The sequence below is a fragment of the Leucopleurus acutus genome (assembly GCF_964270905.1).
Source record: "Leucopleurus acutus genome assembly, chromosome: 5".
Lineage (NCBI taxonomy): Eukaryota > Metazoa > Chordata > Mammalia > Artiodactyla > Delphinidae > Leucopleurus > Leucopleurus acutus.
Window position 1 is genome coordinate 76,922,561 of NC_139147.1, and position 16,449 is coordinate 76,939,009.

Below are 16,449 nucleotides of genomic sequence, written 5' to 3' on the forward strand. Positions count from 1 at the left end.
ATGTTACTTCTCTATTAATCCAATCCTATAGGACACAGAACCAAAACCATCACAACTGATACTCTCACACACCCAGCAGACTTACTTATGCTTTTTTTCCCCCCAGTGATTTCATAATATGTAGTAAATACAACACTGGAGAACTAATCATATAAATACATGTACTCATTTGTTTCCCCATTATACATTCAAGATCCTGAAAGGTAGGAAAAATCTTATGGATCATTTTCTCTCCAATATTTATCTCAACGCCTGGGATGATGATTTTCAAATAAATCCTTGTGGAAAGGAGGGCTCCTGAGAAAAATGATGACTAGTATAAATGATGCACCATGAAATCTTGCATTTCCACATTCTCTAGCTTACCTAAACAAAGCTAAGAAGCTGCACATCTTAATGCCTACATGTCATTTAATGCCTTAAATGACAGCAAAGGGTTTCTGTTCCCAACACCCCAAATTTCAGATGTATTATAATGGAAAGGATAATTACCTGATAGACTCCTAGAACACCTAGAAAAGTTGTACACTCAGGCAGGTGGTCAATTCTTGGTTCCTTTAGATGACAATTAAGTACATCACTCAAAATGGCTCTGAAAGTTAGAATAACATGCCAAGGATCACACAGTTAAATATGTGGCATTTCCAAGATTAGACCCCAGGGCTATGAAAAATGTCTGTACACATGAGGACATGTTTATTAAGCTAAACAGCCTGAAAGGGTACATAGGATGTATGTGGCATTTTAAAGCAGAATGCACTGTATGCTAAGGTGCTGGCATGAATTTTCAGAATCTGGAGCTAGTCCCCTGAGCTATTTGTTTGATAAAACTGTCTCATGTCCTCAGAAGTCCTCTATAGTTGCAGGCTGCCAAATAGTCCCGAAAATTAGAAAATGTTAATAAATTAAGTATAAGGTGAATGAAAAACGTCAAGGATGACAGAACCAAAAGAAAAAAGTAGGGGGAGAGAAAAGTCCTGAGAAATCTAGTAACAGAAAGACATTTTCAGGGTTAATTATCCTTCCATCAACATTACAAAATGATAGAAAGCTCACCTTTTCATAAAAAGCTCCACAAAGACCAGAACAGTATAACCCAGGATTTTCTGCAAAGTTCTACCAAATATCTGATCTGCTAAAGTCACCACCTTGGTTAGAAGTCTAAAATGTCTTAGAGCATCAAGAGGCTTTAATTCAAAATACCTCTGAAAATAATAAAGGCCCTGGATGACAGGTTGGGTTCCCAAGTTTCCTCAAATATTTCTAAATTTCAGTCACTGTTCATAAAAAGGTGCTGATTCATCACTTTCTTAAAATTATAGAAATTGACTATCAGAAAGGGTCTGAGTAGTTGTTAAGTCCAGCTTTATCCTGTCCAAATAATCATCTGGACTCCTCATAAATATTTAACCACAGGAAGCCCACTTCCTTTCAACACAGTTCCCTTTCGGGTAACTATAAAATGGTCTGTGGAAGGACAAAACCTGCCAATCTAGAGATATCATCCCTGGTCCTAGTTCCAGCCTCAGAGTGCACTCACATTCCCTACAGTGTATGTGGGTGTTTTGTACAAACCACTGGCACTCTTCAGTCTGTTGTTTTGTTTTGTTTTGTTTTGTTTTGTTTTGTTTTGCGGTACGCGGGCCTCTCACCGCTGTGGCCTCTCCCGCTGCGGAGCACAGGCTCCGGACGCGCAGACCCAGCGGCCATGGCTCACGGGCCCAGCCGCTCCGCGGCATGTGGGATCCTCCCGGACCGGGGCACGAACCCGTGTCCCCTGCATCAGCAGGCGGACTCTCAACCACTGCGCCACCAGGGAAGCCCCAGTCTGTTGTTTTATACACACGATAGATGACCATCCACACGGCATATTATATGGGCTATATGCACAGGTTAAGTCCTGAAGGTACTCGCCATGATATGGGCAGAGCCCAGGGCTGATTTCTGAGCCTTTCTATAGTGTACACTGACTATAGCTGAAATATTTGATTTTTCAAGTTAAATTTTATTTAGAAAATACTAGAAAAGATAAACATCAAAATCTTAACATTGATCAGGTACTGTGGGACTATAATGTAGCTTATTTTCCTTCTAAAACATTTCTATATTTTCCAATTTATCTACCATGAAATGGAATCTTATTATTTATAATCCCTTGCATAACATTTTATAATAAAAAAATGCATGTTTTAATCTAATTTAAGCATCTAAACAGTGAAGCAGCAAATATTTACTACAGGAAAAAATAAGTTGCAGTAGCAATGTTATGGATTCAATTTAATTATACTGTTTCCTTAAGGTTAGAGAATAAGTTCTTTTTTTTTTTAAGGCAAAATGTATGCTAACAAAAACAAAGTCTACGTAAGACCCCAAATTTGCATCTGATCTTCCTGAGAACCAAAGCAATCAGGGAAATATGAAAAGTTGTCAGTTCTCATTATTGTAAAGGAGAAATAACACCAGTTCCTGACTGGAGAGAAATGTTTTACTAGTACCAAACACGAAAGCAAGTTCAGCCACCATGTTGGAACTTAAGTAGAAAACACTGAGTTATATAATGTACTACTCAATAGTTCAAGCATGAGTTTTAAACACGTGTCTACATACACACAAACATACGCATACACCTTCGACAAAAGAACAAGACTGAGCTCAGTAAGGAGACATTTTAAAAAGCAAAACAACTGATTTAATCCCAACATTTAACTCTGATGCAATTTGTCAAAATAGGTTCCTGAGCTTTTGTTTTCCCCTAATCCCCCCAATTCAAAGTTAAATGAAAGCCCCAGTAACCCAAACCACTTGTTTGGCAAGGAGATATATTATAGCTAAACACAGACACACTAGATTGCAGGCAAGTGGGTTTTGAAAATGCTGAGATAATATAAGTCCTCAAATCAGAAGTACTACTTTAATATCACAGACCATCTGCATCATTATCAGAGACCACAGAGTAACTGGGTAACTTATTGGAAAAGTGAAAATGGCTGAGTTAGAAATTTCCATCGGACAGGGTAAAAGACTGAGGGTGAGAGGAATACTGAAAAAGGGAAGGAAGGTAGCAGGGTGGAAACAGCAGTTTTTACTCATCCTGGTAGAACTGCTGGATAGAGATAAGTCTTTCCATTAGGAAATATCTGACTCAAGTTTTCATAAATGATTAAAAATACCCACAAACACAAACAACCTCACAAGCTTCTCGGGCTACAGGCATAAACTTTATGGACTGGTGCTTTGAAGCCAAACCTTTTTGTGTTGGCAGTAACAGAAGAAAAAAGTTACCCAAGGAAAATTACAACTCTCCAAAACCCCAAGTGAGGTGCATTCACATGGTCCAATGTTGGATGGAACACATATTAGAAAAGACTGCCCTAAACTGAACCAAATCTGTATGTTCTATCCATCCATCATTATTCCATCCACTAGGGTCACAAAAATTTTTTTCACACTATAGATGGTAGCCACTAGTCACACGTAGCTATTTCTTTAAATTAACCAAAATTAAATTAAAAAAATTCAGTCTCACTAAAAACATTTTCAGTGTTAAATAGCCTTATGGGGCTGGTACTTACCATTATGGACAGTGAGGGATACAGAGTATTTCCACCTTCACAAAAGTTCTGTTGGACAACACTGCCCTAAACAATAATCACAGTATGACAGAATGGACAGTGTCAATTTAGACAACCGGACCACTCAGCAGCATTTAAAACCATTTTAATCGTGTGTGTGTGTGAGAGAGAGAGAGAGAATGCATATTTATATTTTAACCAACAGATATAACTCGCTTTGCCAGTATGGACAACCAAGGGTCCTGAATATATTTTTAGCCTTGTAGTAGCTACTGATTTAACTTCAGAGTGCATTATTTCTCCTATGCTTCTTTTTTCTCAGCCTTAAGGTGGTGGTAGTTTTGCTAACCTCAGCCAGTTGAAAAGAATAAGAGTTGTTGTACATCTATCAAGTAACCACTGTGCAGATACAGTCACAGAAACAAAGTGAACAAACATCCTCTTGGAAAGGAAAGTGAGCTGTTAATTCAATATAGTTAAGGGAATTCCATTCTGTGAAGTACAGCTACTACTGAATAACCTACCAGATCTCTAATACCTTACAGATCATTTACCAAAGAACTGTGGATTCTCATTAGCAAATTACGCATTTGTGAATTTCAATTGGCATGTAAAATGAAACTGATCATAATCAGAGGAGCCTTCTCCTAAAAGTACTGTCTTTGGTGCCTTCCTTAAAGAACAATTACATTTTACATGGGTGTTCCACTTCAGAACAATTCAGGAATATATGAATTTACACAGCAGCTAAATACATAATTACTCTTACTATCATAAAAATGATTAAAAAGGAAGCACTCCTGCTTTAAAATGATTCAGTTGATTTCTAAATAGATTTATAAAATTTCATAATTAAACATAGAAAGATGACTATCAAAATTACACTTAGGAAATAATGAAACTCTTAAACAGTGTTAGAATTCTGTAGTACACTGCACAGAGCATTGGTAATGAGATAGATACTCAGTGAATACTTACTGCATACAGAGGTACTATGGTATAACCAAGAGTACGCTTACCTAGATTCTAATCCTGGCTCTAACACTCACTAGATGAATAATCTTGAACAGATTAATATCACTTTCATTTGCTCCCCTGTAATATGAGAGTAATAATAACAACTGTAAGTACTTAAGCACTGCAGGAAATTTTCTTTTTTAAAAAAAGTACTCACAAATTATTCTGATGGAGATAAACCTTCTTTGTAGAAAACAACAGACCACTGATAACCACAGGGGTCCTCAAAAGGGTAAAAACCCTTAGACAAGCAAGTAGCAGACAACTTTTTTCAAAGCAATTTTCCACTATGAATATCCTGGTAGTAAATATTTCTTTCTTTCATTTTCACCCCATGTATCCCTAGAGAAACTCCGACCTTCTGTCCCTCTATTTGAATGGCACTTTTCCTGGCACTTAAGCCCACAAATGGTTTGGCAGCCCTCAAATGGTTTGGTTTCTCTGTTTGCCTTAGCCTAGAAAGAAAAGCCACCCATCTCCTTAAACCTCGGTAGGATAAACCCAGTCATGCCCATTAAAACCCAAAAGATCACATCAAGCCAACTTAAGTACAAGTTTACACCGAGGGAAGAAAAACCATTTTGGTTTATTGGCTTCATATGACAAGTTTCCTTAAGTACTAGCTACTGCAAGTTCTATTTATCTTTGAACTTTCAACTTCTCTTCTGCAAGTAGATACTTTAGCACTTTCTTTCTTATTAGGATTAGTAAACATTTCAATTTCAAAAGATTGAGAGTACAGTAATACTCAAAATTTTAAAAAAAACAAACTTAAAAAATTGCTCATGGGATAAGCAGGTATGGGAAAAATATTCTCTTACAATCTTGTTCCCATGAAGCAAATGGCAACACTCACAGTTCCACTGTGGTAACCATTTGTCAGAACTCTACACGCATTTCCAGTAATCTTGGATCATGTAAATCTGAAAATAGGCACATAAAATAAATGGGCAAGTCTTGAGATTTCTGGAATTCTACTCTGATATGCTGCCGTATGCTCAATAATTGGTCATGTTTACTGACTAGATTGTGTTTTTCTAAAAGGTGTCTTGAGATCATGGGTACATTCCTAAGATCAACTCAGTTTTTACACTTACTAGGGGAATGCCTCCCCAGAAGACCAGGAGATTTCTCTTACAAGCAGGCTTACATTAAAAGCAAATTTTGTCTCCTAGAAATACTCTATACAGAAGAAGGTAATGACCCAACAGCAAACTGGAAAAAACAAGCCTGTGTTCCAAAGTACACCCAGAAACTTCCTAAGCAGGTAACAGGGAGTTGTGCATAGATTTTAAGAAGGGATTCTGTCAACCACTTTGGTTCTCCATGTAGTTCATCAGAGGGGATATTTTACTTTATTTCTTTTCTTTTTGAGAAGGAAACCTGTATTCACCTTAGTGGTATTTAAGTTAGATGTGAACTTTTAATGGTTCTCTATTACCAAAGAAGGTTGGACACTCAGTGCTATAGGAAGAGAGAAGCAAAAACTGAAGTTTAGTAATAAACTCCAATAAGAAAGAGGTTGAGATTTCTTCAACAATACAAAAGGGAACAGAGTACATAAAATGGCATGATGGTTCTGATTTGGATTTTGCCTAATGTTTAAGGAGTATTTCAGAGAAGAAAAAACAACTTTGGAGCTATACAGATCAGGATTCAAATATTGCTTTCTTATTGGCTAAAAGATCTTAGGCAAGTTATTTGATCTCTTTGAGCTTCAGGTTCCTCATCTGCAAAATGAGGATAAATGTTGTGAGGACTAAATTAGGTAAGTGAAGGGCCAAAGAAAACATCTGTCACTCAGTAAAAGGAAGTTCAATAAACGGAACTTCCAATTGTTACTGGCATCATCAGAGTTAATGAATTCTTATAATTAGTTATTTTCTATTAAGTACTTCTTTTAGTCAGGTCCCACTAAGTCCCTGATTAACACAGATATATCACTTCTGTAGTATAGAATCTATAATGGAATAAGCAATCACTACTTCCTCTTATGAATGTATGGAAATGTTTCCTGGCAAGGAATTACAATATAATCAACAGTTGACTACATTTCAATAGCTCTTTCTAACTTCATATGTTTTCCCATGAGGGAGAACATGTTTCCTATATGTATGCATTGTGGGCCTGAGTTAAAAGGAAATCAATGCGTCTAGAATGTTTAATAAGCTCCACCACTCCAAACTTTTTTCAGTTGAATGTCCAGGATTAGAAAGCAAAGTAGAATTCCAGGTGAAAGTCATGTAATTATAGTTTACTAAAATAGAAGAATCATCAAAGTATCACCATTAAGAATGGTCGGAGAGTAGACTGTTGAGAAGAAGTGCAGCCATCAAAATCTAAACAAAATATTAACATGTAAATTTAAAATACAGCATGCCTAAAACCAGATGAATTTTCCTAATTTCTGTTCCTTGAATACGCTAGTAAAAGCTTTCTGCCAAATCCACATGGCATTTTGGTATCTTACTATAAGAAATATAGATATCTCTTTCCCAATTTATAGAAATATAATGGCCTTATTGTAGCATATAAGGAACAAACAGGTTGAGTAAAAACAGCCCAGTTCCTCATTCCAGATACCGGTCAGAATTGTAGTTCTGCCTCTGTCAGCAGCTCACCAAGTGACCTTTGACAAGTCACTTTCCAAATCAGAACTTCAGTGTCCTGACCTATAAGGAAACAGTCCAAATTATTTTTAAGAATTCCTCCCACTTAGATATAGGGTAGTATGAAATTTAGTTGATTCAGTATAAGTAATATATATTTGTCTCTTGGATACAAGCACATCATCTAAAATGTCATAACCACAGCCTATATAAAAGACTACCCATACAGGATGACTGTTATGCTAACTTTCTCCTGTACCAAATATTGCTTTCTTCATTGCTGTTGTTGGTTTTACCATTTCTACCATACAAAATGGCAAACATCCGCTTTTATCCACCTTATTTTATGTATAGTAGCCTTAACCACCAATAAATCTTAAAATAGCCTTTTGTTCAATCTAGTGACTTATAAAAAGGTAGACTTATCCTGTCTCAACTAGCAGTTCTCACAGAGCCTTCAGTATCATGGTAAAATGAGCCCATGTTATCATTCATTCACTGTCCAATGAACGCAATTATGGACAGTACTATTTACTAAAAGGTTAACCTGGGGCCCAATGAACAGAGTACAGCCTGGGAAAGCGAACACCCTCAATATTCAGAAGTCTTCTTGAAGATCACCAAATTTAAGTTCAACTAGAATGTGTTCTAAATGCCTTGGATTTCTCTATGTACTGTTAATGAAACTGGTTTCAGTATGGTATATTTGGTTATCCTATAGTATATTTGGTTGTCATGTAATTCCCCTGAAGAGGAAGTGAAAGAAAATCAGGGGCAGCCTGCATCTGTGAACAGGAAGACAAGCTGTCCAAACACCTTTCTGCTCTAAAGGATTGATTCACTTGTCTCACTTGTTTTTTAAGAATTCAAAGTCATTTTGATGATTTTTAAAAACTGCTATAATATCTACTTAGAAGTATAAATTGGTTTTTGTAGCACTGCATGTTTTTAAAACAGTGTTAACTTCTAATACACCACATGAAGCTGAAAGAGACTATGCAGTATGCCCTAATTTAGAAAACCATCCTAAAATAAGTATGAATTAAACGTATCCACCCCCAAAGCAAAAATTCTTGAGCTCTTTTGCTCACGCTTTCCCACCCTCTCTTGATCATAGACCATACCAGGTTTATAATCTGTACATTCATCTTTTTAGTTTCCAACTCAAAATATTCAGATTCTTCACAATCAGGAACTCTATAGCCGAGAACTTAAAAAATACATGTTACATGTGACCTGTTTAGTTAAAACTTTATAAGAACTTTGACCCCTTTACCTAAAAATAAATCTAAAGGAGAAAACAGTAAACATAAAAAGTCTGCATAGAATCCAATACCATCTAAGAAACTAATTGGATCCTTTAGTAACAGCAACAAAATGATACCAGATCACAATCCTGGAAAATGTACACACTTGAACAGGGTCTTACTTAACTAAAATCAATCCGTAAACAGGTAAGATCATTGCTTCCAAAGGAGCCTACTATGTGTTTTGGCCTTGAGTTAACCTTAACACCAATCAGTCCCCTACAGACATGTGAGAGATGGGGAAATTTCATGCAACAAAAAGTAAAAGTGATTGCTTCTAATCCTCTATTCCTATCCCAGTGAATTCATGCAAATGATCATAGCCCTTATTCTAGTGTCATTAGTTCAGTGAGCTCAGGTCAGTCTGCCCACTGAACATAAGCTGTCAGATACTCTGACAAGTTTTCTGGAGTATCTCCTATGGGTAAGGATCCCCAAGTAGTACTGAGATCAGTCAGCTACCAGTCTTGTCTTGATGGAGAGCTTTCAGACCAATACAGAGGATGAGACATGTTGCTTAAGGAAGTAAGTTAAAAAGATACACAGGAAAGAAACAGGGTAGACTTAACTGAGAATCAGCATTTGAGCTGGGCCTGGGGAGGTAGTGAGAGGATGAGAGGATAGAAATATGCTATATTTAGATAGTATAGAAGGAAATACCATGCAGAGGATTAGGGCTCAAATAACAACTGGAAAAAGGAAAAGTTGGAGTATTTTAGGGTAACTTGAACAGTAATATCACTGAGACTGAATGTATAACACCGCATTTTGCAAAATACTTTCATATCCATTTCTTCAATTAACTCTCATGGAAAGTCCATATATTAGACACAGTAAATATTATCTCCAATAAACAGATAAGGAAAGTGAAGCTTAGAGATACTGAGTGTTTTCTCTGAGTCCTTACATCAAATGAGTAGGAAAGATGAGATGTGAAACCAACGCTTAACAAGTCTAGGTTCAAAGTACTTCCCCTTTCCAAAGAAGTCAGTCTGCTTAAGTTAAATTTTATACAAGCTTCCTTTCAATCTGGACAAATTATTTAATGTATCAGTAAACAAGAGCAAATACTGCAAAATAATTCTAGGAGGAGCTCAATTACTTAAAAGATACACAGCAGAAATGCACAGAGTAAAATGGTAGCCTCCTACTCTATTTAAGATGAAGAAAATGATACTTATATTACATACTGCCAAGTAAGTAGGAATCAGAAATGTGTGCATTTCTTACCTCCCTTCAATTACACAAATCTTTTCAACACCCATTCTCCACATTCAGGGGGAATAAATGGGGAGACCCAACAAACAGGAAACAAAAAGAAAACTAACTAATTAACAGTAGAATTTTAGGGGCTTCCCTGGTGGTGCAGTGGTTCAGAGTCTGCCTGCCGATGCAGGGGACGCAGGTTCGTGCCCTGGTCCGGGAAGATCCCACATGCTGCAGAGCGGCTGGGCCCGTGAGCCATGGTCGCTGAGCCTGCGTGTCCGGAGCCTGTGCTCCACAACGGGAGAGGCCACAACAGTGAGAGGCCCGCGTAAAAAAAAAGTAGAATTTTTGGAAACCCACATATGAAGAGCTAAATGAAAACTTAATTATTCCTACTATCTCCAATTGAGCAGATTTCACTTAGTAATCAATTATGAAATAGAAACACATTAAGAACCTCAAGACAGTATATGGGAAACAGGTACCCTTCAGGTTTTAAGTGTCAACAAAAACTTTACATTTTATATCTAGAAAGGGTTTTTTAACAAGGACCTTGCTTACTCATCACATCCAGCTGCCTGTGGTATTTCAGCAATGTGTCTTGCAGTTGTGTGGTCACCAGCATACACCTATTCTGGTAAAATTATTAGAATCACCCTTTTTACTCACAAAGTGTCTGGGTTTGGCCTGTAAATTATTTGGCAGCGCTGCCTTTAAGCCTCAGTAATTATCCTATTTTGGGGGAGCCTGAGTGCCACTGCAACCAAGTTCCTGGAATTCAGGGATGTTAAAAGCACAGTAAACTGGAGTCTATCAATAATAGCTCCCCAGCCATTTTCTAAACCTTCAGCTTGTCCCTTCCAATATACACACATAGCCAAAATGATCTTTCAAACATGAGCTCTGTGGAGTTTTAATGGGGTAACTTACAAGGGGAAAAGAAAAGAAGAAATGCTTCATGGGTACACTAAAGCCCAATTTAAAATAATGAGGTCTGACCATGGAAAACTGGGAAAACAACAGAAGCAGACATGGCAAGTTAGAGTCCAGCAATCACTGACAGGATAAGGAACCATTTGTAAGCAAAGCCAGAAAGTGATCTGTAAATGCAGACACTGAGAGTGCATAGTTCTTTCCAAAATAGCTGCTGGCAGATGTCAGGCCAATCTCAACGTGCAGATGAGAGGATATGAATCTTAATCAAGTCCCTTGTTTCTCTTCCTCTACTTCCGGTTTCCCATCTAGACAATAAAAACGTTTTGAAAGTATTTGCCAACCCTAACATTCTGTATTTTGCTGAATTTCATAGTATGAAAGACAAAGCTAATATTTTAAAGTATTTGGTGGGAAGTGCTACTCAAAAATTAGTGAATTTAATACCTAAAGTGAATCATGGACTCCTCTATATAGTCAACAGGCAAAAAAATTGGTTGATGGGGAGGCAATGAAGAGGGAAAGATATCCTTGTAAGTCATTTGTGCTTTTACTATATGCAGTTAAAAGTCCTGGAGTAATGCTAATGGAAAGTGACTCAGTCTTTATGACTCATTAGAAAAATAAAAGCCAAAAAAGTCCAGTGGGGACTCCCCTGGTGTTTGGTCATTGAGAAGCTGTATCAGGACTAGAAATGCCCATCACACACTAGGCCTTCAAAGTTTAGTGGTAAATCAACCGAGGTACTTCTGATACAAGTTTCCAAGGAGACAAAGTGGCACTTCATTCATGCAAATGTTCGTAACATGTTTTGATGAGAGCCAGTAACAAGTAACAAGCTAAGAATCATAAGCAAACTTTTTAGAAGTTGAACTTGTTTACTCATGCACTTCACTCATGAAAGCCCCACAGATCCTTACTCAGAGTTGGCATATAGATTATTCTCACTTTACATAAGATTTCTACCTTGATAATCAATTGTGAAGTCCCTAGAAATTTATATGGAGAGCACATTTTCTTCTTAAAAAAAAGTAAAATAAAAATCAGGATGTAAGCCTGTATTTTTAAAAGTCACTACAAAAATAAAACATGTTACACGAGTTCAGCCAATAATAGTCCCCAACAGGGCACCACTATAATTAAGAAAAGTTTTGATATATGTTCATAGTGATAACTGAAATATCAAAAAAGATTAAATAGGCAAGTTTTTTAAACGGTTTCACTGAAATGGTCCCAAAGAAATTATTGTTTTTCTACAAAGTACCAGATAGTAAAGAATTTAAGCTTTGCTGATCATAGTCTCTGTTATAATGACACTCATCTCAGCATTCGCAGCATGAAGGCAGCCACAGACAATATGTAAACAAATGAGCAAAGTTATGTTCCAATAAAACTTTAGGCATTGAAATTTGAATTCCATATAATTTTTACCTGTCACAAAACATTCTTCTTCCTCTTTTTTTTAATCATTAAAAAATGTAAAGACTACCTTCAGCTCACTTGTATAAAAACAAGCGGTGGCCCATACGCCATAGTTTGCAAACCCCTATCTTAGAGGAACTAATTTCAATTACTAAAAGGAAAAAAAAAAAAATGCTGCCCATTATTTAACCCTGATAAAGAAATGAGTTGCCAATGCAAAAGCTTAAAAAAATCAGAGTAGGGTAGGATCAATCCGTGCATTAGGGTGGCCACAGTATTCTTAGTCATATGTTCCAAATGTCTATTGTAAGTCCAAGAGTATAATCTAGATATAAAAAACTATAGATTCCCGGGACTATCTCCAAGAGATTCAGCTGATATCAAGTAGGGCAGGAATATGTTTATAGCAAAGCTCCCCACATCATCCTAATGTTACACCAAGGTTTAAAGACCACCGACATTTTCAAAATATTTATCTGACAGAAGACTTGAATTCAGAATATGTAAAGAACCCTCAAAACTCAATAAAAAGAAAACAGTCTGATTTTTTTTTTAAAGGCAAAGCTTAGAACACACACTCCTTCGACAAACGATATGAGAATGGGAAATAAGCACAAGAAAAGAGGCTCCAATCATTAGTCATTAGAGAAATGCAAATTAAAGCCACATAAGATAATATTACACTTAAAATTTAGATCACACAGCTACGAAACAACAAAACCAGAATTTAAACCCTTAAAAAAATAGTTAAAATTTTTTAAAAATATATCTTGACAATGTAAAGTGCAGACAAGGATGCAGAGCAATTGGAGCTCACATACGTTGCTTGTGGGAATGCAAAACAGTACAGGCCACTTTGAAAAAGTCTGGCAGTTTCTTATAAAGCTAAACATACATTCACCATATGACCCAGTAATCCTACCCTAGGTGCTTACCCAAGAGAAATGAAAACATGTTCACCCCCCAAAAAAAACCTGTATACGAATGTTTACAGAGACTATTTATAACCACCAAAAGTGAAAACACCCCAGTGTTCGTCAACCAGTGAATGGATAAGCAAATGGTGGTACAGCCATACACTGGAACTCAGCAATAAAAAAGAACAAAATTACTGATGCACACATGATATCAGATGTATTATGGTAAGCGAAAGAAGCCAAACTCAAAAAGCAACTTACTGGATGATCCCATGTATATGACATTTTTGTAAAGGCAAAACTATAGGGACAGCAAACACATCAGCGGTTGGTGGAGGTGGGGAAAAGGGTGGAGCAGTCTGGGGGTTATGTAACTGTTCTGTATCTTGACTGCTGTGGTGGGTACAAGACTATACATTTGTCAAAACTCAGAACTGCATACTAAGAAGGATGCGTTTTTACTGTACGTGAATTATACATCAATGAATTTGACTAAAAAGAAAAAAAAACACTGATATACAACAAGCAAGACTGGTTTTACATTGGTTCTGGTTTATCAGAAAGCTTTCAATGTTTTTATGTCAGTGTATGGTTACCAACTATTATATGAAGACCTACAAATCTTAATGTGTGTGTGTTTATGTGTTTTAATGATAATAATGACCCAAAAAAACAGTTGTTTTGAGTATGCATGTTTGTCGTGTCCTTTTAAAAGTAGTATCTAGGAACTCTTTTGTACTGGTTTCTAAATTCAGACATCTGGGAATAAATAGTCTAAATAATCCCCAAGGTATATAAGACCAATGATCCTTTGTAGGTCGTATTTAGGATCTAGGGTATCCTAATTTTACAGGTTTGAAGCACAGGACACTTTTAAATAGGTCATCAGTTAAAAACATTAATCCAACAGCCCTTCCAGTGGCTACATCTGAAACTGCAAATGTAGCTGTGATAAGGTTTATTTTTTTCCCCTTATAGGTCAGGGTAGTTAATTTTAAAATACACTCCTGTACTTAGATAACTGGGATTTCAAGCAGAGTTTACTTAAGTTTTGTGGTATCACACTGCTTTTTGTTACTGAGGCAAAAATTCATTTATCTCAATCAAACCTTCTATGTTCTTGAAAAGAACTAGAGAAAAAAACATAGCCTATGGCTTTCTTTATTTCCCTAGTATGTTTAAACTTCTTAAAATGTCCAAGCCTCTCAACATTAGCCCCTTCAGCTGAGTATACCAGAGAAGAAATGCATTTTCTAGGTAGAAAACAACACTGAGGCAGGAGTATGACCACCTGTAGTTCACCCAGTAATTCATTTGCTGAATCGAAATAAAAACCTAAAAAAAAAAGCTTTTAATTAAAAAATAAAATGAAACCTATGTTAACTCATTAACATTCATATCAAACATTATCCCTAAAATAAGTTGAGAAAAATCTCTGGAATTCTTTTGTCATTCATTATTTTTATTCCACTGTTTTAAATGACAGTATTAACGGAATACATGAGGAATGATTCTTATGCATCTACAGAATAATTTAAAAGAAAGAGAAGAAGAGTGAGAGGGAACAAAGGAAGAGAGAGGAAGGGACGAGACAGGAAAGGAAGGGGAAGGTGGGAAAGGAGAGAGCAGGGAAGACTGAGCTGTGTGAATACTCAGTTTTGAACTTTTCTAAGGCTAGGCCCCATGTGACAATTTTTAGATACTTAGCCTCAGCGGTTTGATACAACTCACTTTCCCATCCTGGCTCTCAGATTTTCATCTGGAAAATCTGGCTGGCCTAGATCAGTGGTTTTTAATGCTTTCTACTCTGAGATCCTTTTTTTAAAATAGCAATTAACTTTACAGTTTCCCACAAGGGAGAAGTTGTCCTTTATGTACTTGTTAGTTTAAAAAAAAAAAAAAAAAAGCATTTCTCAAATCATTAAGATAATCTTTATTTTACAATTAACAGCTATTTCATTTTTTAAAAATCACTGATTCATTTAAGAAGGTACTGCATACCTGCATATAGCAATAAACTGAAAGATGTTTTTTCCCCTTATGTGAGAGGCATTCTGGATGCACGTACGGAATTTCAAGGGTTCTTTACAACAACTCTTTGAATTCTACAGGACTGCCTCTCCACCACAGCGAAGATCAGAGAAGAAAAAACATTAGAAAAATAGATTAAAAGTTTTTATAAAGTTAATAGCGGCACTAAGATACATGATGCCCATAGTTAAAAGGCATTATCTCTGCCCTTTAAGAGCTTATGCTCTGAGGACTTTCCTGGTGGCACAGTGGTTAAGAATCCGCCTGCTAATGCAGGGGACAAAGGTTCGAATCCTGGTCCGGGAAGATCCCACATGCCGCAGAGCAACTAAGCCCGCCTGCCACAACTACTGAAGCCCGTGCGCCTAGAGCCCGTGCTCCACAACAAGAGAAGCCGCTGCAATAAGAAGCCCGTGCACAGCAACAAAGAGTAGCCCCCGCTCGCTGCAACCACAGAGAGCCTGCACGCAGCAACAAAGACCCAACACAGCCAAAAATAAATAAAAATATAAATTTATAAAATAAATAAATAAATAAAATAAAATACAAAAAAAAAGAGCTTATGCTCTGAGAAGGAATATGAAATTATGCCAGAGATAGGATTCCTAAACTAAAAGGGAGCATCTAGTATTCATGATTTACTCATTCATTCATTCACACATTCAAATATTTGCTGAATCTTTGCTGGCTATGTGAAAGACCTGAAGCCAGATGAGGGTAAGGAAAAGCAAGACACAAACCTCCTAACTCAAGATCTAGCCGTGGTCTCATTAAAAGACAATAACAACAACAACAAAAAAAACTGCTGTGGAATTTTGCAGAAAACAGAAAGTGAGTTTGCCCTGGAGCCAGATAATGCACCTCTCAGAGACCACCATCGCATTAGGTACCTACTGTGCGTGTGATATGCTTTAGATCCCTGGGACTACTTGGTTTATTCACTGCACCAGACATAATTTTGCATTCTTCCCCTTAAAGTTCTGGATTTATGCCATTAACTTAATTTACCCCATTATGCCACTGGGGTGTCCTGGACCTAAAATGAATCAGTGCTTTCTAGGCATACTTCAGAAAATGTATTAACTTTCGTCTTTCACGAAAGAAAAAGGATTTGCTCTCAGAATAGCTAGCTACCTTTATTTCAAGAAATGTCTCTACCAAGTGCACCAATTTCAGATGCTAATCGTGACTGCACTCAGGTGCACACATGCCTGCACACACACACACAGAGTTAACTAACTTTGGAGACGGTGGAAACTTCCAGTTGAAGGACAGTAAGGATATATAACACATAATAAAATTTCTTACTGCTGAAAGGAAAGAAAAAAGAAGGTTAGCCCTGGTAGAAGATGGGAGGGTTGATACATAAGTGCTCAATGGCTAAAAGTGGGAAAACGCTAATGACTAAAAAACTGCAAAGGAGTTAATAAACTTT

The 16,449-nt window shown here is 36.8% G+C and overlaps 1 protein-coding gene across 5 annotated transcripts in view; it reads right to left on the reverse strand.

Moving 5' to 3' along the window:
* Positions 1-16,449, reverse strand: part of CCDC50 (coiled-coil domain containing 50) — a 231,292-nt gene that overhangs the window by 211,450 nt on the left and 3,393 nt on the right. The window contains exon 1 of one of the 5 annotated variants that reach the window (XM_082840458.1): positions 493-518. The exons of the other annotated variants lie outside the window; for them this stretch is intronic. The gene's annotated coding sequence lies outside the window, so the exon portion shown is untranslated. Of the gene's footprint in view, positions 1-492; positions 519-16,449 lie in introns of those variants that run through there. 5 annotated transcript variants of the gene reach the window in all.